Source organism: Tenrec ecaudatus, chromosome 5 (assembly GCF_050624435.1).
Source record: "Tenrec ecaudatus isolate mTenEca1 chromosome 5, mTenEca1.hap1, whole genome shotgun sequence".
NCBI lineage: Eukaryota > Metazoa > Chordata > Mammalia > Afrosoricida > Tenrecidae > Tenrec > Tenrec ecaudatus.
The window spans coordinates 169,048,566-169,066,216 of record NC_134534.1 but is presented as its reverse complement, the minus strand read 5'-3'; the positions used below and the strand labels follow the sequence as shown (position 1 = coordinate 169,066,216).

Below are 17,651 nucleotides of genomic sequence, written 5' to 3'. Positions count from 1 at the left end.
CTAAATTTAGAGAAGATCTCTAGAACAGGATTGACAATTAAACACCAAGGACTTGATGGGTTGTGGTAAACCATCAAGACTTTCATCTATTAACTATACCAATAAGTGGAGAAAAGTTTGAAGTTGTCAGGATTTCCTTTTTCTTGGATCCACAATCAATGATCCTAGAAGCCACAGTCAAGAACTCAAATGACACATTACATTGGGTGAATCTGCTGCCTAAGACTTCTTTAAAATGTCAAAGAGCAAGGATGTTACCATGATGACACCCAATCTGAGCCATGTTATTCTCTTCATATGCATGTGAAGTTGCGTGTTGAATAAGGAAAACCATAGAAAAATTGAGGCATCTGAATTATGACGTGGTGAAGAGTATTGAAAGTACCAGGAACTGTTGGAAGGAAAACAAACCTGTTTTGAAAGAAGTACAGTCAGAATGCTTCTCAGGAGCAAGGATGGCAAGACTTCAGCTCACGCCTTTGCACATATTAGTGGAAGACCACTCCCCAGAAAAAAACACCCTGCCTGGTCAAGTAGAAGGTCAGTAACAAAGAGCAAGATCTACAGCAAGATGGAGCAACACAGTGGCTGCCACAATGGACTCAGATACAACAATTTTGGGATTTTCACAGGAGCATACAGTGCTTTGTTCTGTTGCAAGGCTGCCGTGAGAAAGAGTTGGCTGGAGAGTCCCTACCGCCACCACCGCCGCCACCACCACCGCCTCCACCACCTCCACCACCACCACCGCCATCTCCACCGCCACCACCGCCGCCACCACCACCACCACCACCGCCTCCACCACCTCTACTGCCACCACAGCCATCACCACCACCGCCACCTCCACCACCACCACCACCACCAGTTAGCTGTTCAGAATGACTGCACTAGCACAGCCAGTAGTGAATGAAGCTTCTCACTATCTACCTCATCTTCAAAATCTTCATTTTCTAACTATTTCAGTTTTGCCTACAATGTGTGTGGTTGTATTCCACTAATGTTGTGTTTTAATTTAATAACTAAAAAGATAGAACAATGCTTCCTCTTTATTAGCTATTCCATTTCCCCTTCCAATTCACAGCTTTTGCTCATATTAGAGAATATTTCCTTCCTTGCTCTCATTGATTTGCAAGAGTTTGTGAATATTCTTGATTAGGTTCTTTGGCTGATTGCTATCTTTTTGCCTTTACAGCAGTGATGGGCAACCTATACAACCGAGGAACAGCCTACAAAACACTTTGCCAGTATTTCAATGTGGGGAGAATTAAGTTACCCCCAACGTACCCTTCCTTAGCCTCTTTATGCAAAGAGCGAGCCCTCTTTCACTCCGGATTGCCGCCACCCCCAGTCCCCCACCCATTCACTGGGCTTCAACCTAGGTCGGTTGCCTTAGAGTTTTTCAATGTCAAATCCGCCAACCTTGCCCTGGCTTGAGTGGTTTCTCCAATCCTATCTTGGGAAGCAGGGGCTTCAAGCCAAATTAGTACCTTATCTAGAACCAGAGACAGTGTGCCACATGCTAATTGTACAGGGAAAACATTTGGGAGGAAACACATTTAAATACTTTTCATACATGTGAATTGAAAGCATATTTAAGTGTTTCTTAAGGGAAAACATATAATTATTGTGTTTGCCACATCCAGCAAATGAAAGCTGCTCTTCTTATTTCCTACAAGTCCTTATCATTTTCTTGGTTGGTGGCAGAACAAATTGCTACTCGGCAGCCCTTCATGATGTCTGTAACATTAAACAGAGCCCATATCACAGCAACAACTTGATTGCTTTTGCACCATGAGCTCTGAGGGTGATAGATTTAAATCTGAATGGTTAGTGGAATAACCCAAACCATCTCTCTCATTTTTGAATGCCTTGTGACTCATTATTTTTGTGTGAAGAAACCCACCAATATAAGTGTAGCTTGTGCCCTTGTGAGGTTTTTTTCCATTGCCATAGGTATTAGTCTGGGAAGACTAGAGAAACAAATTCATAGACACACTCATACATATGTAAGAAAGAGGTTTATATACAAGAGCAATTGAATATTGAGAAAACACCCCAGCCCAGTCCAGATCAAGTCCATAAGTTCTATATCAGCCCATATGTCCAATACCAGTCTATAAATTCCTCTTCAGACTCATGAAACACATTCAATGATACTGAATGCAGTATGATCACAGGTCAGTGAGTGGAAAGTCTTTGGGTCCAGTGGCATTGTAAGCATCTCAGCACTGGCAGGGGGCTCCATGTGGCTTCTCCAGTTCCCAGGGCATGGGTCTATCAGCATAATGCCATGTGTCTCACTCCAAGGGAGTGAGCCAAGAGAGAGAGAGAGAGTCTATCACCCACCTCCAAAGAGGAAATTACAGGCGTTCCCAGAAGTCTCAGGAGAAGGTCTTGCCCACACAGAGGCCTCATTGGCTATGATCCGATTGACAGACTAGATTCCACCCCTTCACTCTTCATCCTTTCAAATTGACACCAGATTCTGGAACTACCACACCATACTCCATTAGATTCTTCATGCCTTTTCAAACTTCTTGGGTGATTCCAAGGGCAGTCAAGGTTGAGATCTGTTGACTTAGAGAACTGTCAGCATATTATCATCACTTGAAAAAATATTAAAAATACCAGTTCCTGGGCCCCACTCCCAGAAGTTCTGATTTAATTGGTTTAGAATATGGTCTTGGCAGTGGAACTTTAAAGTGCTCTTCAAGTGACGCAAATGTTCAGGGGAGTTTAAGGAACATGACTTGAAGTGCTTCATCTCATCACCCTTCATTCTTTGACATCATTGTGTTCATTAGGGGAATTCCAACTTATTCATAAAAAAACCCTCCAAATTAACTGCCATCAAGATGATGTTCATTCATGGCAGCCCTATAGGACAGAGCAGAATTGCCCCTGTGAGTTTCTGAGACTATAATTCTTTATGAGATTAGAAAGCCCCATCTTCCACTGGTGGCTTTAAACTGCTGACCTTGCAGGTAGCAAGTCATTGCAGTGCAATTCATAGACTCACTCATATGTATATAAGAAAGAGGTCTATGTACAAGTGTACATCCTCTGGTCTAACTGGATTTGTAAGGTAGAATTGGGATCATGAGAGTGGGGTGAGGGGGCAAGCATTAAAGAACTAGAGGAAAGTTGTATGTTTCAGCGGTGCTGCACGCTGACTGGCTTGTCTCCTCCTCCTTCTGTAAGGGATGTCCAGTTGCCTACAAATGGACTTTGGGTCTCCACTCTGCACTGCCCCCCTCATTCACAACGACATGATATATATTGAAATATTTATGATTGAAATGGCATCATGCGTAAAGTTTACTTCAAAAGTATCCAGTGTTGACGGAATAACCAGAGTTACAGAAGACCCAAGATTGGCTTATGTTTTTTAGTTTTCAGATATGAGCGCATCTTCACCAAATAAGTTTTTCCTTTAGGATTCCTTTCTTTTTTTAAAGGAGAGAACACAAATGCAGCCCCCCAGTACCACATACTATGAAATTGGGTTCCCCACATTTGGGTAAATTGCACAGGTCAGTATATCCCAGTGCAATGGATGAATGTCGCCCTGAGAATACCACGTTTGTGATCATTGTATGTCCCCTTCCAGGTCAGTATTCCTTTGGGAAGTCATGTGTTCTCTTGTGTTATGCCACTTCGCCTTCTCAGTTGTACAGCTATTGGATCCACTCTGAAAAATTCAACACTCTGGCTTTCACGTTTCTGGCAATTGTGGTTATTATTTATTGAGACTCCTATTCTTAGGGGCCTACAATTCTTTTCTTTTTAAAAACCCAACCCAAAACTTCTTTGTTGCTTCTCTGGGTTGCTGAGCAAAACTGTTTCAGTTCCATTTTCACAAGGGGGGGTTCTGTGGGGTCCCCGAAAGTGGAGGTGTAAGGTCAAGTCTCTATTCCAGGGAGAATATTAAAACCCCTACCTCAATCCTCTAAGGCTCATTTCTGAGCAAGTATTTATGAGACTGTCATGAAATCAATTATTTTATGAATGCCACACAGGGATTTCCAGACCCCTTTTTAAAAGTATTTCCCAACATATTTTTTTCCTCTGTGTGTGTGCTTGCATGTCCACATTAACTCATGCTGTCATATTCTTGATTATATAGGAAGTGATTTTTGTGTGTGTATGTTTAGATTTGTGTCTAAGAAACTTTTTCATATTCTTATTCTTTGTTTTATCCCATAGCTACCAATATCACTCATATATGCTTATAATAATAGTAGTTCATATTTATGAATGGCTTAATCTATGTAGCACATGTTCTACAGTACAGTGTATACAGTCCTTTTCAATTCATCTTTACAAGGCCTCTGTCATGCAGTTGTCAATATTAATCTCTATTTGTAGATGGATAAATTAAGGTTTAGAGAGTAGTTAGCTGCCTTGTCCAAGATCACGTGTAGTGAGTAATAGAGTTGGAGTCACCACCCAGAAACAACCACTCTAGTCTACACAGTTAAATCTCGCCACGTCGTATCTTCTTAAATGATAATGGTATAAAAATTTGCTTTAAAAGACCTTGCCCCACCTTGTCTTTCTGAAGTGGCTAAAAAGTCCAGAATAACCAGCTAGTACAAATCTCTTATGGCTTAGACAACTGGCCCACCCCTGGATTCAGATAATCTTTTCTGATACATCTTCAGCCTCATCTCTGCTCAGACTGAGGCCAGGGGACTAGAGCTGGCCAATGAAAATGAAATGGAGACCAAACGGTTCAGATAGCAAAGCCTGCCCAATTCACATAGATCTTTACATGAGTGAAAAGTAATTCTTGACTGAATGAAGACACTGAGATGTGTGTGTGTGTGTGTGTGTGTGTGTGTGTGTGTGTGTGATGTCTAGGGATGGCATGTGCTTCTGCTGGAGCAGATTATGTGAGTTACCTAGGCTAAAACACTTCTCTCTCACCACTTCCCTCAGCAAAGCCTTTACCTGCTACTTTGTAAAGACATATCTTTTAGAGATACATACTGAAATATTTATGCTTAAATGGCATTGTGCCTGAGATTTGATTAAAAATACTCCAGTGTTGAGGAAGTGGATGGGGACTGGGTAAAGTAAAAATGGCCACCCATTGATAACCAGTAAAGCTGGTGACAGGCACACAGGGAACTTCCCTACACACTGCTAGCTCTGTTTCTGCGGTTAAAATTTTTTGTAACACATAATTTTCCTTTAAGGTGGTATGCAAAATTAATAAATGCTAGGCTGCATTTTTGTGGAATCATTTTACAGGAGTGGAAAAAGAAAATAAGTTTATTGTAATCCATGGAAAACATATACCTTCAATGTTCAATGTCTATTTTCACCAGTGACACCCCCTGTTCCCCCCCCCCAGGTAATCACCACTGAGAGGGACTCAAAACGACCAACTTTGGGGCTTGCAGCCAGGCAGGGACTCCAGTTCACGTCTTTGTTGTTGTCGATAGGCCCCGTGGAGTCAGTGACCTTGATGAAGAGTCACCGTATATGGGACAAAAGAAAGTGCCACGTATATGGGACAAAAGAAAGTGCCACCCAGTCCCCTGCATCAGTCAGCCTGGGTCAGTCTCCTGCGTCAGTCAGCCTGGACCAGTCTCACAGTTGTTGCTAGGTTTGACCCCATGCAGCGCTTCTCAATCTGTGGGTCATGACCCCTTTGGGGGTCGAACGACCCTTTCACAGGGGTCCTGGATTCATAACAGTGGCAAAATTGCAGTTATGAAGTAGCAATCAATATAAGCTTATGGTTGGGGGGTGCACCACAACATGAGGAACTGTATGAAAGGGTCGTGGCATGAGGAAAGTTGAGAACCGCTGAGGGTTGAGATGTCCTTGCTCAGTACCTGGAGTGCTCACAGTGGTCTGCAGCTTCTTCCTTCTATCTTTTCCCTCCACCTCCTTGTCTGGACAAGGGCCTCCTCCTCCACGTGGTTCTTCATCTCCCTGAGCCCTTGCCCTGTGTATGCCAGGTGTTGTAGTAAGTCCACTCTACACATGAACACATCCAAACCCCCCAAGACCCCAAGAAGCAGGTCTTTATTTCACACATAAAGAAAGCGAGACACTGGGAGATACAGCCAGGTGCCCATCTGAGAAAAGGAAAACCTTCATAAACCAAATCAACATAGAACCCAGGCCCTTGAAAAGCAGCCTCTAAAATCCCAAGAAAGGGAATGAATGTAGACAGTAAATACTTAAACCCAATCAGGATCTGATTTATCAGCCAAAGAACAACAACAAAAAGCCACCCAAAAAACGAGAGTCCCAGACTTCGGCTGATTTGATGACAATTCAGCTCCTGTTCATGGGCCAATCAACCTGGCTCTCCCACGGGATTGGCATCCTCTGGGGCCTTCAGCTCCCAACCTTGCACCTTTCTCCCCTCGTTTTTTGTCAGCAGCCACTCTGAGCCCACTAGACAGAACAAAACAGATGCTAAATGGGACCTAATCTTAGGGAGGGATCCCAGGGATGGACCTGTGTCCCAGGGACGGACCTAGGACGATCACGACCATGGAAGTCAGCATGCAGCCAGGGGTCTGGTTCACTGGGAAGGGGGTCTCAGGAGACTCCTAGAAATGACTCATCTCTTCCCCCCTTACCACCCAAGAGCCACGTCATGTGGGAGTTACCTTTGAACGCGGTAGTTCTCCATCTTCCTAATACCACGACCCTTGAATAGCATTCCTCATGTGTGGTGACCCCCAACCATAAAATTATTATTATTATTTTCTTTTAAAAATCATTTTATTGGGGGCTTGTACAACTCTTAGCACAATCCATCCATCTATCCATCCATCCATCCATCCATTGTGTCACGTACATCCATATAGTTATTTTCGTTGCTACTTTATAACTGTAATTTTGCTACTGTTTTGAATCATAATGTAAATATTTGATATGCAGGATATATTTTCATTGTTACAAGTTGAACATAATTAAAGCATCATGATTAATCACAAAACAATGTGTAATTATATGTTGTGAACTTTTTTATAAATAATTTTATTGGGGCTCATACAACTCTTATCACAATCCATACATATATCAATTGAGTAAAGCACCCTTATACATTCGTTGCCCTCATCATTCTCAGAATTCACCTTCCACTTGGGTTCCTGGGATCAGCTCATTTTCCTTTTTTCCCTCCCCCTCCCTCCTCACGCCCCTCCCTCATGAACCTTAATAACTTATAAATTATTACTCTATCCTATCTTACAATGCCCAGCGTCTCCCTTCACCCACTTTCCTGTTGCCCATCCCCCAGAGAGGGGGTTACATGTAGATCCCTGAGATCGGTTCCCCCTTTCTATACCCCTTCTCTCCCGGTGTTGCTACTCTCATCACTGGTCCTGAGGGGTTCATCTGTCCTGGATTCCCTGTGATTCCAGATCCCTACTGCACCACTGTGAATCCTCTGGTCTAACCAGGTCTGCAAGGTAGAATTTGGATCATGATAATTGTGGGGGGAGGAAGCGTTCAAAAGCTAGAGGAAGGTTTTGAGTTTCATTGTTGCTACACTGAACCCTGAGTGACTCATCTCCTCCCCACTACCCCACAGGAAGGGACGTCCAGGTGTCTACAGAAGGGCATTGGGTCACCATCACGCACTCCCCTCATTCACAGTGATATGATTTTTTTTCCTCCGCCTTTGTTGTTTGAAACCTGGTCCCCTCGCCCTTCATTATCACACATGTTGGTGTGCTGCTTCCATGTGGGCTTTGTTGCTTCTGGGCTAGATGGCCATTTGTTTACTTTCAAGCCTTTAAGTCCCCAGATGCTATATCTCTCAATAGCCGGGCACCATCAGCCTTCTTCACCACACTTACTTATGCACACATTCATCTTCAGCATTTATGTGGGGAAGATGATCACACAATGATGGTTTTTGTTCTTTGGTGTCTGCTACCTGATCCCTTCAACACCTTGTGTTCACTTAGGCTTGTGTACTTCTTCTCTGTTGCTTCTGAGCTAGATGGCTGCTTGTTTGCCTTCAAGCCTTTAAGACCCCAGACACTATATTTTTGATAGCCGGGCACCATCAGCTTTCTTCACCACATTTGCTTATGCACACGTTTGTCTTCAGCAATCATGTCAGAAAGGTGGGTATCATGGAATGACCATTTTAGCTGAGCAAGGTGCTATTGTATTGAGGGAGTGTGTGCGAGGAGGCTCAATGTCCACCTGTTACCCTACTACTGAACCTATAAATATATGCACATTAGACCTATGTGAACTATTTATTTCTAATGACAAACAAATGAAATTTTGTCTTGAAGCATGGTGTAGCATGGGTATCAGTCTTCATGTCAGGTACTCGTATATGGACATATCTGTATGTGAGTGGACCCGCCTGGAGACAGATAGAGGAGTGATGTCTCAGTTCCTAAGATCATCAGAAATGTGTGTTTTCTGATGATCATAGGTGACCCCTGTGAAAAGGTCATTCGACCTCCAAAGGGGTCACAACCTACAGATTAAGAACCTCTGTTTTAAGGTCTTCCATGGTCGATTCTGACCACATAGCTCCATGCTACTATACAGGCACCCTGCTCCCATGCACCATGATCTTTACTGTGGACATTTGTATATGCCACCCAGATCCTGCTTTTGAAGAAAGGGATTTATGACTTCAACTATTTGAACTGTCACCAGCAGACAGCCCTCAAATTTCACCATCAGCTGTGGGTCTCCAGGGCAACCTTCAGCAGGTTTATTGTTCAATGAAGGAACATCAATACCTAGACCTGTACCTGCTGCCTCAGTTTGGGGCAACTCGGGGTGGGGGTCATCTTATCTTAGGAGCCCTCTGTAGGTTCAATTGTGACATAACATCGAGACTGTCCAGTTCTGCTTCCTTTGTCTAAAAACCATCACCCATTCACCTCCTGCGCACATGAGTCCATCTCAGTTGGGGTCTTGAAAGACTCCATCTATGTTAGGTTACACTGAATTGGAATAGTTTTCTCTTTGAAAGGCACTGTTAAGTATATGAAAAGGCAAGCTAAAGACTAAGACCAAATATTCACAATACATCTACCTGTCAAAGGATATCCTGAGAATATAGAGAACTCTTACAGCTCAATAATAAGAAGTTGACCTAGTCATGAAATGTTAAAAGCTTTGAACAAATGCTCCCCAAAATGATAGACATGAATGGTCAAGAAGCTTGTGATAATTGGAAAAGGAAAGGGAATACACAAGTTGAGTATGGAGCATCTTGTGTTTAAAGAAAGTAAGAAACTGCTCAAAACCCAAGTTAAACCACAATGATCAGAGTATGTTGAAAGAATGCAAGGTCTATTTGAAAGAGATCCCATTGGCCCCAACTGGACCATCTGGGCAGCTAAATAACTCACTGCCACTGAGTTAAGTCTGACTCACAGCAACTCCATAAAACAGAGTAGAACTTCCCTGTGGGTTTCTGAGACTGTAAATCTTCAGGGGAGTAGGATGCCTCGTCTTTCTCCCGTGGAGGGTCTGGTGGTTTCAAACTGCTGACCTTGTGGTCAACAGCCCAATGTGTAATTCACTCAACTACCAAGGCTCCTTAATTAAATTACTGTAGTATTACACTACCACCTAAAGTGTAAAATAAATATTCATGAGTTCATAATGGTATAAATAAATGAACAAATAACTAAAGGAAAATAATAGATAAATCTATGCAGTGGGATTTTAAATAATTTAGGTAGATAATTCTCTCCAAGGAGATGGCACTCTGTACCATCAGTACCATGTGACTAAGCAGTACTGAAAGAAGGGGAGGCCTTAAGTGTACAGTGGAGAAAGCTGAGAAACACTACCTTACAAGGTGATTCAAGTCAACATCAATGATATGCCATGTTGACAGTAAATACTCTTGATGTGATGTAATGAGAATAACACTTTACCTCTTGCTTTCCTCCCAATATCCCATGACTCCATTCCAATTAAGAGAAATTCACCAAGCAAACCACAATGGGGCATATCCTAGCAAATACCTGATTATTGCTGCTGTCAAGGGTCATCGAGTTGCTTCCAACTCGTATTGATGGCATGTACGACAGAATGAACCACTGCTGGCCCTCGGCCATTGTCACACTTGTTCTTATGTTTGAACTCATTGTTGGAGCCACTCTGCCAAGTCCATCTTATGACAGACTTCCTCTTTTCTTCAGCCCTTCCATTTTACCAAACATTCTGTCCTCCAGAGAATAGTCTCTCCTCAAAACTGCCAGGAACACTAAAAACAAAGGAAGCCAGAAAAACCATCATAGCCCAGAGGAGTCCAGGAAACATGAATGACTAAGTGTGCATGGTATCTGGATGGGGGTTTTTGTTCTTTTGATATTATCAAGTTCATCCCAATGCCTAGTGATTCCATGTGACAGAGTAGAATTATCTCATGTGGTTTTCTAGGTTGTAATCTTTATAGGAGAAGATTGTCAGATATTTCTCCAATGGAACAGAGGTAAGTTTGAACCGGCAAAGATTCTTTCAATTAACAGTCAAATGTTTAGCCATTACATCACCAGGGCTCCTCCCTGAAGGGATAATGGGACAGAAAAAAAAGATATCATATAAAAATAATGAAATATGAATCAATATAGAATTTAGTTAATAATAAATCTCACTGCTTAGAGTTGATTCCAACCCATAGCGATCCTACAAGGAAATAGGACTATCTGTGGGTTCCCAAGGAAATAGGATTGTCTATGGATTCCCAAGACTGTCTGTGGGTTCCCAATCTCAATGGGAACAAAGTGTCTCACCTTTGTCACATGGAGAAGTTGGTACCTTTGAACTGTGATTGCTATTTTATGTCAGTCAGGCTTGGAAACTGACAGAATGGAATTGACACCAGCCTACAATGAGGTTAATAGGGGTAGAGGCCATGTGGCAAAACTTAATCCATAGAGACATGATGGGCATGGTTATTGTAATGAGCAACAACATCAAAGCAATTATCAGAATAGCCTGGCTTGTATGGATTTATGGGCATTGCCTACTTAGACAAGGTGTCCCTAAGAATTAAATAATGGGAAGCCTATTAAATATTTACTTGAACTGTACAATTGGAAAACTCCAGATCAGAAAAACAGTTTAGTAGAGGAAGGGCCTCTACTAAAAGTTTATATTGTTAATCTTTCTCTCAGCCTCCTCAAACAGGATCTGTGATCTTTTACAAAAGTGATTGTTCACTGGAGAAAAGAAATAATCAGACTTTTCAAGGATTACTCGGCATTGGCTCTGATGACATAATTTCAGGAGGTTTAAAAAGTTCTGAAGTCCCACCTTCAAAGAATAAGGACATATGAAAGTCAAGTTTTTAATTGACCCTTAGCTCAGGTGTGTCTCATAGTATGTCCTGGGGGTCCCTGAACCTATCCTATTATGTTACAGTAGATCTAGCAGGTCCCTAAACCCAGTTCCAGAATCTATAATTAGAATAGACCTATTCAGTAAATGGCATAACCCCTTTATTGGATCCCTGAAATGTGGAATAAGGACTATTTTAGTAGAAAAATCCAAACAGAAGTCATTAGAATTGCCTGTTCTTTGGAAAATTGTAGACCCAAAGCTATATTACATTCTTGGAAGGATTGTAGAGATTAGAGCCACCATTAAGGACTTGAAAGATGCAGGGCTGGTGATTTCCACCACATCCCACTTAACTCACCTATTTGGCTTGTACAAAGGAAAAAAAGTATGACTCTTAGAGAATGACCAGGTGGTGACTCCAATTTCAGTCGCTGTTCCAGATGTGGTTGTCATTGTTTGAGCAAATTAATGCTTCTCCTGGTGCCTGGTATGCAACTATTGATCTGGAAAATGCCTTTTTCACCTTTCCTGTTTTTAAGGACCAGCAAAAACCATTTTCACAGCCCTCTTTTAGGATTCCACAACCCTCCTTCAAGGTTATATCAACTCTCCAGCATTATGTGCTAATTTAGTTTGCAAGGACCTTGATCACCATTACCTTCTTCCACATGTCACACTGGTCCATTACATTGATGACTCTATACTGATTGCACCTAGTAAGGAAGAAGTCTCAAAGACTCTAGACTTATTGGTAAAGCATCTGCATACTAGAGGGTGGGGAATTCACCCAACAAAAACTCAGGCACTTACCAACTAAGTGGTAAGATCAGGAGTTAGAACACCACAAAGGAAAGACACAAATCATTATACCTCAAGCTGAAAGGACTGAAGGGAAAGTTCAAACCTTGAGTTGAACTATTGAACTATGGGCACAACATTGAACCATGCAGGAAACAAACAAACAAAAAAAGGAATACAGAGTGACTGTACCAAAAAGTACTTGTCAACATTCAACCATTTCAAGAGGTAGCATATGATCAAGAGCGGATAGTACTGAAAGAATAAGTTATTAACTTATTCACTGAAGTTATTAATCAGAAAAGAAAATAATCCATGAATTGACAGGATATCCATTGTACTGTTTTAACAAATTGATGAAGTGCTGGAAGCAGTACTCACCTATGCCCCCAAAATTAGAAAGACACCTACCTGGGCAACTGACCTAAAGAGATCCATATTTTTACTCCTTCCAAAGAAAGGTGACTCAAGAGAATGTTTAACTTATCAAACAATATCATTAATATCATATGCAAATAAAATTTTACTGATGATCATTCAATAACTGTTGCAGCAATACCTTGATAGGGAGCTCCTAGATATTCAAGCAGATTCAGAAGAGGACTGCATGAGGAATATCATTATTGATGTCAGGTCGATCTTGTCTGAAAGCAGTGAATACCAGAAAGATGCTTGCTTGTGCTTTATTCACTAAGCAAAGTATTCGACTGTGTGAACCATAACAAACTATGGAGAGCCTTGGGAAGAATGGGAATTCCAGAACACGTCATTGAGCTCATGCTGAGCCTATTCGTGTATCAGGCGACAGTTGTTTAATGAGAAAAAGGCAATGCTGAAAGTTTAAGATCAGGAAAGGTGTGCATCAGGGCTGTATTCTTTCCCCACAATGATTCACACTCTATGCTGAACAAATCATCTAAGAAGCTGGCTGTATGAAGGAGAACACAGCATCAGGTTTGGAGGAAGGCTTATTAATAGTCTTCAATGTATAGATGATAAACCCTTTCTTGTTGAAAGTGAGGAGGGCTGAGGTCCTTGCTGATGAAGATCAAGAACTTCATCCTTCAGTATGGATTGCAACACCATGTACAGAAAATCAGTATCCTCACAACTGGACAAATATCTTCACACCTGACAAATGGAAAGATTGAAGTCGTCAAGGATTTCACCTTTGCATCCACAAACAATGTTCAGGGAATTAGCAGCCAAGAAATAAAACAGCGTATTGCACTGGGCAAATCACTTGCACAAGGTATCTTGAAAGTGCTGAAGAACGTTGGATGTTACTTTGAGGACTAAGGCACACCTGACCCAAGCCGCGGTATCTTCACTCACCTTACGTATATGTGAAAGTTGGGCAATGAACAAGTAAAGCCCAAATAAGAAGAGAGGCATTTGGATTATAGTGTTGCTGAAGAATATTGAAAGCAGCTAGATTGCCAGAAGAAAGAAGCACAGTCAGAATGCTCCTGAGAATCAAGGATGGCGAGACTTTGGTCTCATGTACTTTGAATATGTTCCCAGGAGAGACCAGTCCCAGGAAAAGACATCATGCTTAGTGTGTTAGGCTGGGTCAGGTGCACGTTAATCCTCAAGGTGACATCATCACTCTTCAACACCTTCAAAATGTTATCTGCAGCAGATTGCCTAATGCAATTTGTTATTTGCTCTCAACTGCCGCATCCAGGAACATGGACTGGGACAAGCAAAACGAAGCCCTTGACAGCTTCAACCTTTTCTCCATTTAGCATGATGCTGTCTATTGGTTTAGCTGTGAGAATTTTTGTTTTCTTTATGTTGAAAGTCCCGGTGCCATAGTGGGTTATGGGTTGGCCTCCAAACCTCAAGGTCAGTAGTTCAAAAACAGCAGCCACCTCACAGGAGAAAGATGAGTCTTTCTACTCCTGTAGTGATTTACACTCTTGGAAACTTGCCAAGGGAGTTTGATCCTGTCTTGTCGGGTCACTCTGAGTCAGAATTGACTAGATGGCAATGAGTGCAGTGTTTTCCTGTTTCTGTTATTAATATGTGCCATATTTTTACACACAATGTGCACACATAAATGACACACCTGTGCAAATAATCTGCAGAGTACACATAGGAAACAACACATGGAGGGCTGTGGAGCTTGAGAAAATGATAATGCATGTGTATTTGTGTAAGATATGACATTACACACAATTTTACTGCATGTAATATGCTGATGTTATTCTCACAGATGTTCAATTTCATGATTTACTGTTCAAAACACTTCCATGTAAGCTCAGTTTTTAAAACTAAATCAGGAGCTTCAGTCGTTTGAGACCACAGACTCCAGAGTTGATAGCTTTAATATAGTTAATAGGCAGACTCGGGAAGCAGTGAGGTGTTGCAACAAAATATGTAAGGAAAAGAAAAGGACCCGACAGACAACATGCACTCAGTTCCTCCCTAGAGCTGGCATGCCCATTTCCAGGGATGATCCAGATGATCCTGAACCTTCCACAAGTGGAGTTATTATTGCGACTGATAAAATGTTAACATTATCCAACTAATGCATCTTCACAGTTGCAGCAAATAGTTAGGGGTTGTGTACTTTTGTGTGTTTGTGTGGTGAAGTGAAATTACTTAGTAAGACTCTTCTCTTCCCGAGTCTTTGTACCTCCCATGAAATGCATGGATTGGTGTTCTGAAGTGCCACCAAGTCTGTTCTGACCCATAGTGACCCCGTGCACCACAGAACAAAACATTACCAGGTCCTGCGCCATCCTCACCCTTGTTCCTGTGCCCAAGCCCATTGTTGCAGCCCCTGTGTCAATCCATCTCCTTGAGGGACTTCTTCCCCTGCACCTCCACTGCACCAGCATGATGTCTTTCTCCAGAGACTAGTCTCTCCTGACAACATGTCAGGACAAAGTCTCATCACCCTTGCTTCTAAAGAGCACTCTGGCCGTACTTCTTCCAAGTAGATTTGTTCCTGCAGGTGGCAGTCCATGATACTTTCAATATTCTTTACCAGCACCATAATGCGAATGCATCGATTCTTCTTTGGTCTTCCGTATTCAACTCCAAACTTTCACATGCAGATACGGTGATTGAAAATGCCAGGGATTAGGTTAGAGGCAATTTAAAAATCAAAGTAGCATCCTTGCTTCTTGACCCTTTAAAGAGATCGTGTGAAGCAGATTTACCCAATGCAATGTGTCGTTTGATCTCTTGACTGTCGCTTCCATGAGCATTGATTGCAGATCCACATTAGACAAGATCCTTGACAAGTTCAATATTTTCTCCCTTTATCACGATGTTACCTATTGGTCCAATTGTGGGGATTTTTTGTATTCTTTACATTGAGTTGTTATCCGTCCTACAATCCTTGCTCTTCATCAGCAAATGCTTCAAGTCTCCCTCACTTTCAGCAGGCAAGGTTGTCATCTGCAAAGTACAGGCTATTAATAAGCCTTCCTCCAGTTCTGATGACATTCTTGTTTATATAATCCAGCTTCTTTGATAATTTGATGAGCATACAGATTGAACGAGAATGATGAGAGGATACAACTCTGACTCACACCTTTCCTGATTTCAAGCCATGCACCCTTTTCTTGTTCTGTTTGCACAGCTGCCTCTTGATGGAGGTACAAGTTCTGAATGCGCACAAGGAAGTGGTCTGCGATTTCCATTCTTCTCAAGACTAACCATAGTTTTTTATGGTTCGCACAGCCGAATGCCTTAGCATAGTCAATAAAACACAAATAAACATCTGTTTGGTATTCTCTGCTTTGATACAAGGTCCATCTGACATCAGCAACGATATCCTTTGTGCCACATCCTCTTCTGAATCCTGCTTGAACTTTTGGAGGGTTCCTGTCAATATACTGCTAAAATCTTTATTGGATGACCTTCAGCAAAATTTTACTTGTGTGCGATATCAATGACACTATTCTATAATTTGTGCATTCTGTTGTCTCTTCTTTGAAATGACTACAAATACAGTCAGTTGGTCAAGTAACTGTCTTCTAAATTTCCTGCAATAGACAAGTAAGTGCTTCCAGCGTTTCATCAGCTTGTTGAAACATTGTACTTGGTATTCCATCAATTCTTGGAGCCTTGTCTTTCGCTAAAACTTTCAGTGCACTTAAACTACGTCTTTTAGTACTATCGGTTCTTGTTACATGCTATCTCCTGAAATATACAGTGATGGTGTATTCTTCCCATGTTCTTTTGATGCTTTCTGAATCATTCACTATTTTGTCCATAGATGAACATACATATGCACACTTATGTTTATTGCAACAATTTCCATAATAGTAAAAATATGGAAACAACTCAAAACCCTGATTATAGTGGAGTGGATAAACAAACTCTGGTACTTTCATACAATGGAATATTGTACATCAATAAAAAACAGGGTATTTGTGTCAGAGCAGAGACTCCAAAACCAATCTGTAGACATTGGGACATTCCCTCACAGAAAGGTCACAAGGAAGGGATGAGTCAAACAGGGCGCAATATAGCACCGATGAAACACACAGCATTTCTTTGGTTCTTTGAGGCTTCCTCATCCACCACCATCATGAACCCCTAATCCTGTCTTTCAGTTCTGGCTAGACCGGAGAGTGTACATGAGTTCAGATAAGAGCTCTTGACACACAAAATCCAGGTCAGATAAACCCTCAGGGACAGAAATGGGAGTAGTGGTACCAGGAGGGTAAGAGGAAAGTGGGGGGAGGAGGGGAGAACAAATTGCAATGACTGGTGCATAACCATCCTACCCCACACTCGCAGGGGGACAAACAACAGAAACCGTGGGGGAAGGGAGACAGCAGTTGGTGTAAGATATGAAATTAATAATAATTTATAATTTATCAAGGGTCATAAGAAGGGAAGGGGAAGAAGGAAGGAAGAGGAGCTGATATCAAGGGTTCAAATAGAACATAAATGTTTATAAAATAATGATGGAGACATGCACAAATATGCTTGACACAACTGATGCATGGATTGCGATAAGGGTTGTACAAGCCACCAATAAAATGATTTTTTAAATGATAATAAATAAATAACAATTAACTCTCTTAAACACCACAGGACATGACCAAAACTAGAAAACATTATTCTTAGCAAATTCAATCAATCTTACAAATATAAATATTTAATAGCAACACTATTATAAGAAAAAACAAAGAAAAAGAAATGTGATTTATGCACCAAAAGATGAGACTTTGGTGACTACGCGAAGGCCAGGGAGAGAGGAGGGAACAGGGAGAGGGAGAGATGGATATTGAGGAAGGATGGAGGCAGGATGTTTGGGGTGGGAGGAGGCAGGAGAGAACCATATGTATGGAGGGTTTAATGGGACATTGTTGCTCATTTCATGTCTTGAGATGGGCTATGTGCAGGAATGAGTATAGCGATACCAGATGGGTAGGAAGAAGGGGAGGCAGGGGAGGAAAGGGGAACCGATCATAATGATCAGTACACAACCACACACACCCCTCCAGAGGGAAGAACAATGGAAACCCTGGGGGAAGGGAGACAGAGGTCAGTGTGAGATATGAAAATAATAACAATTT

The 17,651-nt window shown here is 41.8% G+C and overlaps 1 non-coding gene across 1 annotated transcript; it reads right to left on the bottom strand.

Moving 5' to 3' along the window:
- Positions 1–3,455: 3,455 nt before the first annotated feature.
- On the bottom strand, positions 3,456–3,618 carry LOC142449386 (U1 spliceosomal RNA). The gene has a single exon (XR_012784577.1). It is a non-coding gene; the product is annotated as a U1 spliceosomal RNA (small nuclear RNA).
- Between the last annotated feature and the right edge of the window lie 14,033 nt (positions 3,619–17,651).